Genomic DNA, 10,415 nt, shown 5'->3' on the forward strand with positions numbered 1-10,415 from the left:
CTTGGCCCAGTCAGAACCGGACCAGATGTGAAGAACATGCTCTACTCTGCAGCCAGGAACAATGGCTTGTCCTGGAGCCTTTGGCAGAAAGTGCCTGGGGAGACTCGAGGCTGACCACTGGGATTCTGGAGCCAAAGTTACAGTGGGTCCAAAGCCAACTAGACTCCCACAGAGAAGGAAATCTTAGCTGCCTATGAAGGAGTTCAAGCTGCCTCAGAAGTGATTGGCACAGAAGCACAACTCCTCCTGGCACCCTGACTACCAGTGCTGGGGTGGATGTTTAAAGCAAAGGTTCCTGCTACCCACCACGCCACCGACGCTACATGGAGCAAGTGAATCACCCTCATCACACAGCGCGCCCGTATTGGAAACCCAAATCGCCCTGAGATTTTGAAGATAATTACAAACTGGCCAGAAGGTGAAAACTTTGGTCTCACTGATGAAGAGGAGCAGGAACAAGTGACACGAGCTGAAGAAGCTCCACCGTACAACCAACTGCCAGCAAAAGAAACACACTATGCTCTGTTCACTGATGGTTCCTGTCGCATCGTAGGGATGAACCGGAAATGGAAAGCAGCCATATGGAGCCCCACACGACAGGTCGCAGAGGCCACTGTAGGAGAAGGTGGATCAAGCCAACTTGCTGAACTCAAAGCTGTTCAACTGGCCCTGGACATTGCTGAAAGAGAGAAGTGGCCAAAGCTCTACCTCTACACGGATTCATGGATGGTAGCCAATGCTCTGTGGGGATGGCTGGAAAGGTGGAAAAGGGCCAACTGGCAACGCAGAGGAAAGCCAATCTGGGCTGCTGATGAGTGGAAAGACGTCGCCACCAGGGTAGAGAAACTGTCTGTGAGGGTCCGTCATGTAGATGCCCATGTCTCCAAGAGCAGGGCTAATGAAGAGCACCAAAACAATGAGCAGGTGGATCAGGCTGCAAAGATAGAGGTGTCAAAGATAGAATTAGATTGGCAACACAAGGGAGAGTTGTTCCTAGCTCGATGGGCCCATGATGCCTCAGGTCATCAGGGGAGAGATGCCATCTATAAGTGGGCATGAGACCGAGGGGTGGATCTAACCATGGACAGTATTTCCCAGGTTATCTATGACTGTGAGACGTGTGCCATGATCAAGCAGGCCAAGCGGTTGAAGCTGCTATGGTACTGTGGGCGTTGGTCCAAATATAGGTATGGGGAAGCCTGGCAGATTGACTGCATTACACTGCCCCAAACCCGCTGTTATAAATGCAATGGCAAAATAAGGTCAATAAAAAGCAATTTATTACAAAACAATTTAAGCATCTGCAACGAAAGAGAAAAACCACAATAAATAGATCAGCGCAGTGCTGGGTGGACAGGGGTCTATACCCAAAGGTATAGGTGTTCCCAAATCCACGCTGTATGAGCTGCAGTCCGGGGTTCTTATAGGGGTTTTGTGCCCTGAGGCCAAAACTCCGAGCAGTCACTGTTCAACAAAGCATCTTGATAGTTGGTTGAATGGATTTCCTGGAACCGGCGAACTGAATCAATAGACAGTGGGGCAGAGTCTCCTCATATGTAAAAAGGTCTTGGGTGTTCCTTGATTTCATCCTGGTTTGGGCCATCAGGACGGAGTGGTTGGCTCCGGTGTTGGAGCCGAAGAATATCTTGGCTGGGCTTTTTTCTTTGTCTAGTTTGATTGCTCCCCAACTGTAGCTTGCAAGGCGGGGTGTTCAGGTCTGGTGATGAGTATCTTGTCCGGGCTTGTTTCTTTGTCCAGCCTGATGGCCCGTGTCCTGCTTATTCTTTTAGGTTGATGGGCGCCGGCTAGGATCGTTATCCCGGTGCCGGCTAGAATTGTTATCTCTAAAATGGATGTTTGCGGCTGGACCTAGGGAGGAATCCTTGGCCACACTATATTTTATATTCTCTCATGTTATTATAACTACAGATATATTTATTTAGGTCTTTACGAATTTTTATTCATAACTACATTTATTACACCGCCAAGGCAAGTGCTACGTGCTCACGATGGTAAAAGCCACCACTGGATGGTTGGAAACCTACCCTGTGCCTCATGCCACTGCCCAGAACACCATCCTGGGACTTGAAAAGCAGGTCCTTTGGAGGCACGGCACCCCTGAGAGGATTGAGTCAGACAATGGGACTCATTTCAAGAACAGCCTTATAAACACCTGGGCTAGGGAACATGGCATTGAGTGGGTGTACCATATCCCCTACCATGCACCTGCTGCTGGAAAAGTTGAACGGTGCAATGGCCTGCTTAAAACCAGCTTGAAGGCACCGGGTGGGGGAACTTTCAAGAACTGGGAAATTAATTTAGCAAAAGCCACATGGTTGGTGAACACCCGAGGTTCCACTAACCGAGCAGGCCCTGCCCAATCTGAGCCCTTTAGAATGATAGATGGAAATAAGGTTCCAGTGGTACATATGAGAGGTATGCTGGGAAAAACTGTTTGGGTTAATTCTGCCTCCAGCAAAGACAGTCCAATCCGTGGGGTTGTCTTTGCTCAAGGACCAGGTTGCACTTGGTGGGTGATGCAAAAAGATGGAGAGACCCGGTGTATACCCCAAGGGTACCTGGTTTTAGGGTGAACTACCCATGACACTGTGCTTGTATCTGTATCTGCATGTACATATGTATATAGTTAAAGTAGTGTGTGTTTGTGTATAATTTAAAGGTTTAATATTTGATGTAACATTTTGGTATGGGAAAAAATTCGGGGTGGATAGTGTTGAGGGGTAGGTGTCCTTTTTTTTTTTGTTTTGTCCTTCTGGCCTGCCCGGGGAATTTTTACCCATTATGTGCTGGGACAACCTAACTACCGGTACTTAGGGGTGCTCACAACGGACAATGAGTGGCCGGGCCCAGGTGGGGAAAGGGGACAGAAAAGGAGGGTGGGGACAGTTTTTGGGCTGGTTTTTTCTTCGGTTTCGGGGAAGGACGTTGGTGTGCTGGGTCGCGGAGCTGCTGCGGTAGAGAGAAGGGAATTTCGCCATCACCCAGACGGAGCGGCTGATTCTTCTCCTTCTCCCCTCTTTGTTGGTGGCCTCGCACCCCCTGTCCTGCCGGGACGTGTGGCAGTGCCAGCCACCGCCGCAGAGCTGCTGATACACCTCATCCACCGGCCCAGGATCTCAGCTCATCCCTGCTGTTTCCAGCTGACTGTTCCTCGGAGCCCTGCAGGAGCACCGGGACTGACTGCCCGAGGGGTTTGTGAAAACAAAGCCTGTCCTCCATCCCATGTCAGCTGAGAAGGCTGTCCCGGGGTCCCTGTTTCTGTTTTCTTGTTATTGCTGTAGTTATTGTTTGTTTGTTTGCCTGGTTATACTAGTAAAGAACTGTTATTCCTATCCCCAGATCTCTGCCTGAAAGCCCCCTTGATTTCAAATTTATAATAATTTGGAGGGAGGGGATCTACATTCTTTCATCCCAAGGGAGGCTCCTGCTCTCCCTAGCAGACACCTGTCTTCTAGAACCAAGACAATGTTGTAATTTTGACAAATTCGGCACGAGAAAATGCAGCACTCAATATGAATGATCAGCAAGTCTCATTTATTGGTAACTCTAAAACCACTTATATAGCATCAATAATTAGGCTCATACATAGTGCAAAAGCAAGCTCATTATTGGATATTTCATTTAAGGTCAACTCCACCTAATTCTACATTCCTATGATCGCTCATCTATGCTGAATTCACATTCTTCTGATCACAGCATCCTGTTCTCAGTTAACAGTTATCATTAAGGCCTTCCTGACTTTGAAACATCTCACACCAACTGTACTCTATTGTCTAATTCTCTCCCAGCTAACTGCTGCATGGGAATATGACCTTTGCTCTCTAGCCATTCCTCTATAATTCCCCTGTTTTCTTTTTGTACTAACAAAACTGTAGAAGTAGCCTTCTTTACCATGTTTTGCAAGCATTGCAGTATGCAAGGAATAAACAGTAACACAATCACAATGATCATATAACAACAATTGCCATTTGTGCCAAATTTTTTAACCATCCTGTGAGACCTAGGGATTGAAACCATTCCTCTAATGGATTTGTTTCCATGGTTAATTTTTTCATATTGCTCTGTAGTTGTTGAAGACGAGCATGAATAGACATTGAATGTTCAGAAAGATTCATGCAACAAATCCCATCAAAGTCTTCACAGCCATGGCCCTGTGCTAATAGCAAAAAATCAATAGCAGCTCTATTCTGCAATACAGCATGCCTAACACTGTCCATATCCAAAAGCAAATAAGACAAAACCTTTGATGTAATATTAAACTGCTTTCCTGTCCAGCATGCCAGTCGTCGTAACTGTGTTAAGGCTTGAGCACTAGATACTCCAGGTGTAAAAATAGATGACACAATCACTGTAGGACGTTCCCAAAGCTCAACCTGATCAACCTGATCTTTGCATTCAGGCCCTAATTGGAACACACTTCTTTTTGTTCGTAACCTGGTTCTATTGACTCCTAATAGTTGCTGTATAGTGAGTGTAAACAATCTCAATTTTCCAAAATAACAAGGCCCTCCGTAAATGTTTGCTGGCAGTCCTTGCCATGCACAATCTCCACAAATTAGAAAAATACCAGGTGGTAATTGTAAAGTTGTACTGCTTGAATTTACTTTGTGAGACCAATTGCCACAGTATGCATCATTATTTTGCAAATATAGCAAATTCTGTGGAGAAACATTTGTACCATTTGGCCCATGAGACTTCTTTGCATAATTGCTACTAGCCCAATTGAGAAAAGTTAAACAATAATTGCTAGGGGCTGAACCTAACGGTCTTAACTCTTGTGGTTCTGACCCAGTAACATTTAAACCTGTAGCAATGTACCAGTTCTGAGCACCAATGGAATTTGCTGGAATTAAACCTGTGTCACAGATATTGATCCTGAATTTACCTGATGGAATTTCACATAATGTTTTGTTTGCTTCCTTGGGTGTTTTCCAATTCTTTGTCCAGTTTTTAAACATTGTGGCATTGAGTGAATCATCTAAAGGTGCGCCCACTAAACAAGTTCAAAAAGGATCCGAAGGGGTAGCCATTGAAAGGCAAAAATTATCCTGTCCAGTTTGATTAGCCCATGTTACCCGCATATTTTGTCTTTCATCCATGTCAATCAAAAACCCTTAATTTCCCTTTATCATGGTAAACCACAACAACAACCTGATCAGAGATAGTCCCTTAAGGACTTAAAAAGGATTGCAGCAGTTCAGCCAGCATCTTGGCTGGATCCCATGTGAGATCTTGCTTCCCTTTTCTTTTACCCCTCTGCCTCGCCAATCGATTCGGTTGCTTCGAACCACGAGGTGTTACATCTTCTCGGCAGCAGGGATAACTTTCAGGGAAAGACCCTTCCTCTTGAGACTGCCATTTTAAGAATTGCTCCCAATTTTTATTTTTTACCCCTGGAATATCACACCCGATTTGTGTAAGTGTCTTACGACAACGTATTGTGGTTATTTCAGTAATATATGGTAATGGGGTATTAGGATGATAACAATAATTTTCTGGATTTATCCCAAAAGCAAAAATCTCCCACCATCTATCAGATCCTTTTTCAGATTGTCCTGTTTGCACACCTTCCTGTAATGCAATCTCAGTCAAATTTCTTTCAAAGTTGTAACACTCTGTACAAATCCCTCTTGGGGATCTACCCCACTTAGAATGTATCCACCACTTTTCTTTACACACTTTACAAATGTAACATACAAAAGGATAACATTCACAATTTGGTACTGTACACAAGATTTTCATGTGAGAGTTCATCAGATCCCATCTCTATGTTGATGGTAGAGAGCGAGAAGTATCTGCTAAATTTTCTGGATCAGCTGAAGGTAAATCCCTGGGATCAGCAGGTTTAGTCCATCGGCTCGGCACCCAGACAGGCCCTGTGGGGGTAGACACACAAAGATAACCATGTCCCAAATAGAGTACCTTGCTAGGACCTCCCCACAGACCTGTTTTTGGATCCTTATAGCGAACCCATATTGGACTTTGGGTTTTCTCTGCTTCAGGTGCACTATGACGTACTGCTGCAGGCAAATCACTGTTTCCAAAAACACACAGAAAATTTAAAACAAATAAGCAACTCAATAATCATTCTTGTGGATCTTTGATCTCCCTAAATTTGTTCAGATATTACTTTAAAGTACCATTAGCTCGTTCTACTATTGCCTGACTTGTGGGGGAATGAGGAATCCCTGTTATGTGATTCCCCATGATTGCATCACCTGCTTAATTCTACTACTACAATAAGCAGGCCCATTGTCTGTTTTAATGGAACGTGGAACTCCCATGACTGCAAAACAACTTACTAAATGTCGCTCAACATTCCGTGCTTTCTCACCAGATTGAGCTGTAGCCCAGATGTAATGACTATAAGTATCAATGGTGACATGTACATACTTAACTCTCCCAAACTCTGCAACATGAATAATATCCATTTGCCACAACTCATTAGCCTGTAATCCTCTAGGGTTTACCCCAAGACCCAATCCACTGCCTTGATTGTGAAAACTACAAATGGGACATGCTTTGACAACAGCCCGAGCCTCCTCCAAAGGTATCTGAAACTCCCGATGGAGACCTTTTGCATTTTGATGAAAGATGGCATGAGCTTCTGTAGCTAATGTCTGTGGTGTGACAGGACTATTTTGTGTCAATGAAACCAATCGGTCTGCCCTAGCATTTCCTTCTCCTAAGCCCACATCCCATTTGTGGCTACGAATATGGATAATAGCAAAGGCAGCAGTTCTCAACTTTACTGCTCTTTGAAGCTGCAAAAACAGTTCATATAAATGAGGGTTTTTTACTTCCTTAATGTCTGCATTTTCAATACATTCACTCACTCCTGCAACATATAAAGAATCAGTTACCACATTAACAGGACCCTTAAACTGCACCAAAACCCAAACAACAGTGACTAATTCCAGAGTTTGTAATGTGTCCTCCTTTTGAGCTGGAATAATATGATGATTCCATTGTTCTTGTGAATCTTGCCATGTAGCAGCAGCTGTACGAGATTTCTTTCCAGCATCAGTGAACACAGTTGATGCCCCTGGTAATGGCACAAATGATCGTTTGGGCTTTTCAATCCAATTCTGCTGACCTATCCATCGTAGTGGTATTCGAGGCACCTCCTCAGTACTGACTACACTGCTGTTGTCAAGCAATGCTTCTTGCAATGTGGAACTGTGAATTAAATACCAGTCTAAAGTGTCCTTTTTTATTGGTATCTGAATTACAGCTGGATCTGCACCCATAATTTGCCACAATCGCTTCCGCCCTTGTTTTATCAAATTCGCTAAAATTTCAATTTTTTGAATTAAGGTATGTCTCTGTTGTAGTGGTGGTAACAACCACTCTAATACCCATATTTCCCCCATTTTCTTTTGTTGCTGTGTTAAGGCACTGATGAGATGTTGAGGTCCAAACCATACAGTAAGGTTAATGTCCAAGTCTGGATCTCGCCTACGAACAACACCTGCCTGGATAATTTTATTGAGAGCTTCTTATTGTTCACTGGTTACCTCTATAGGTGCTGTAGGATCAGTACCTTTTAACAAAGGTTGTAAGGATTGTAAAAGTTCATTAGGAATACCTACAACAGGTTTAAGCCATTGTAAATCCTCTAGCAATCACTGAGCATCATGAACAGTATGAAGTGACATGTTCAATGACAGTTTCTGAGGGGCAACATACTGCTCTGTTAAAGTCCACCCGAGATATTTCCATGGGGATGACTGCTGTATTTTCTCAGGTGCAACAACCAGTCCATTCTGAAGTAGTTGTGTTTGAATGTCCTTAACTTGTTTATCTGCAAAAGGTTGTGACTGAGCAAAAAGAATATCATCCATATAGTGATAAATAATAGTTGTAGGCCATCGAACATGTAGTGGCTGCAAAGCATTATCAGCATAAAGCTGGCACAAGGTAGGAGAATTACACATACTCTGTGGTAAAACTGTCCATTCAAATCTCTTGTCTGGTTCTGCTCAATTTAATGAAGGCAAGGTAAAAGCAAATCTGCAAGTATCCTGTTCATGCAGTGAGATAGTGAAAAAACAGTCCTTTAAATCAATTATTAACAAGGGCCAATCTTTTGGTAACATTGCAGGATTGGGCAAACCAGGTTGTAGTGCCCCCATTGGCTCCATTTGTTCATTTACTGCACGTAAGTCATGCAGCAATCGATATTTCCCAGATTTCTTTTTAATAACAAAAATAGGAGTATTCCAAGGGCTTGTTGACAACTTTAAATGTCCTTGTTGATATTGTTCCAGCACTAATTGATGAGCTTGTTGCACCTTTCCCTTTTTAAAGGCCACTGTTCAACCCACACTGCTTGCTGAATTATCCATCTAAGTGGGAGTGGGAAAGTCCAAACAATGGCCTCTATTCTAAAGGGTGCTCATTGGTCAAAATAACACCAAGTTGTGACAAAATATCTCGTCCAATTAGACATTGAACCTTGTCTGGTAATGGAACAATTGACAAAACAGAATTGATGACCTTCCCATCTAATTGAATCTGGATTTGTGGAGACCTTTTTGCTAAAGTTAAGCCTCCCACCCCTGTAACAGTAACCATACTAGGCAACAAAGGCCATTCCTGGGGCCAATATTGTGGAGCAACAATACTTGAGTCTGCCCCAGTATCCAATAGTCCTAATTGGTGGGATTCTCCATTATAATTGAGAACAACTTTTCGCTTGGGTTGAGTGTTTAAGTCCAGAGTAAGCAATGTAAGTCCTCCTGTAGAACCAAATCCACTCGTACACTGTGATTGATTTTTCAATGGTGTCAATTGATGGGTATATTGTGGCAGTGGCACCAATTGTGCAATTCGCTGTCCCTTATCAATTCTAGCTGGTGATGCCAGTGTATATGCCATGATACATATTTCACCAGAATAGTCCACATCAATTACTCCAGGTAAAATAAACAGTCCCATTAGACTAGCAGATGAACGTCCCAACACTATTGAACCCATAGCTTTTCCATTTATTACCACTGGTCCAATAATTCCCGTGGGAATCTTGTAGGGCTGTGTGTCAACAAATCCACAGTCACTGAGGCTGCCAGGTCCAGACCGAGGCTCCCTGCTGTGGCAGGCTGGAGGGAAGTTGCACTCATATTCCAGCAGTTGCTATTTGTGTTGTGGCGTGGTGGCTTCTTGTGCTGGCTTTCCCGTTTCCCGATCTTCGGTGGCAGACATTATCTGCATGGGTATTGGACCGACACTGATTGCACCAAACAGATGGTACAGTACATTCCTTCCGAATATGTCCAAGGTTGCCACAGCGAAAACATTTGAATCGGGAGGCTGGAATCCTGCCATTGTTAGTTGTAGCCGCTTGTAGGGGTGCAAGAGCTGCTAAAACCTGACTCTGATTAGATGCAGCCTGCTTTTCTAACCCTTGCCTTAGTTCTTTAATTGCTTGGACTAACATTGCCTGTGAACCCACTGGTATGGATGCTAGCTTTGGAACAGGCTGCAGGGAGCTGCAGAAACTGCAGGCCTCTCAGTCCTGCCTGAGAAGCTAGCCTGGGAATTCAAAGGAGGATTTCAAAACAATCCTCAGAGACAGAAAACAACTGCCAGGTGCTGTTTATCTGTCCTCTTGTTCTCCTTGCAGGAGGGAGTCAGGGGAGTTGTGTGCCCCTGACCAATGATGGTGATGTAGCACTTTGTTAACCAATAAGAGTTTCTTTTCTGTACTTTCCACGTATCTGTCTATAAGACAGGCCTGAAGCAATAAACTAAGGAATTCTCGTGTTGAGACTCCCTTGAGGGTCCGTGTCGTTCTTTCTAGCCGTTCCCAATCGGAACGACATCTGGTGACCCCGACGTGATGTTGAACCGACCCCCGAGGTCCGGTAACCCGACGTGAAGTGCAGCCGACCCTTCGAGGTCAGAAAGCAACCGATGTGACTTCTGCTAATCCCCTGAGGGTAAGCAGCGAGCGGGAAAAAGCCAGCCCTTCCCCCTAGAGGGGTAAGTGGAATTCTCCCGGGCTTTCCTAGAGGAAGCTGGTTCTGGAAACCAACGGGATAGTGGAACCTGCCTGTGAGTGGGTTTGGAACAGCCTATCTTGGTGAAGCAGAGCTCAAAATCCCAGGTCTGAGCCGATAGCGTGTGCATAATTGCATTTGCGGAGCCGCCAAGATGAAGTCCTCATAATGGGGAACTGTACTTCAGCTGATGAACAGCTTGCCTACCTTGCATGGCAGGATGCCCTGCCCCGCATGGGACTCAGTGTTTCTGAAGATGCCATGCGTGCTTTATTTCAGTGGGTGAAAGAGCAAGGTTTTGATATAACTATGGACAATGCCTTTGATCTCGAACTTTGGCTGTCGATAGAAGACCATTTATGGTCGGAATTCATTAACGGAGATATTAGCGTG

General features: G+C 44.5%; 1 pseudogene; it reads right to left on the minus strand.

Moving 5' to 3' along the window:
* Positions 1-3,771: 3,771 nt before the first annotated feature.
* LOC147648123 (syncytin-A-like) lies at positions 3,772-10,379 on the minus strand (annotated as a pseudogene).
* Positions 10,380-10,415: the final 36 nt, after the last annotated feature.

The sequence above is a fragment of the Cyanistes caeruleus genome, chromosome Z, assembly GCF_971803275.1.
Source record: "Cyanistes caeruleus chromosome Z, bCyaCae1.hap1.1, whole genome shotgun sequence".
Taxonomy (NCBI): domain Eukaryota; kingdom Metazoa; phylum Chordata; class Aves; order Passeriformes; family Paridae; genus Cyanistes; species Cyanistes caeruleus.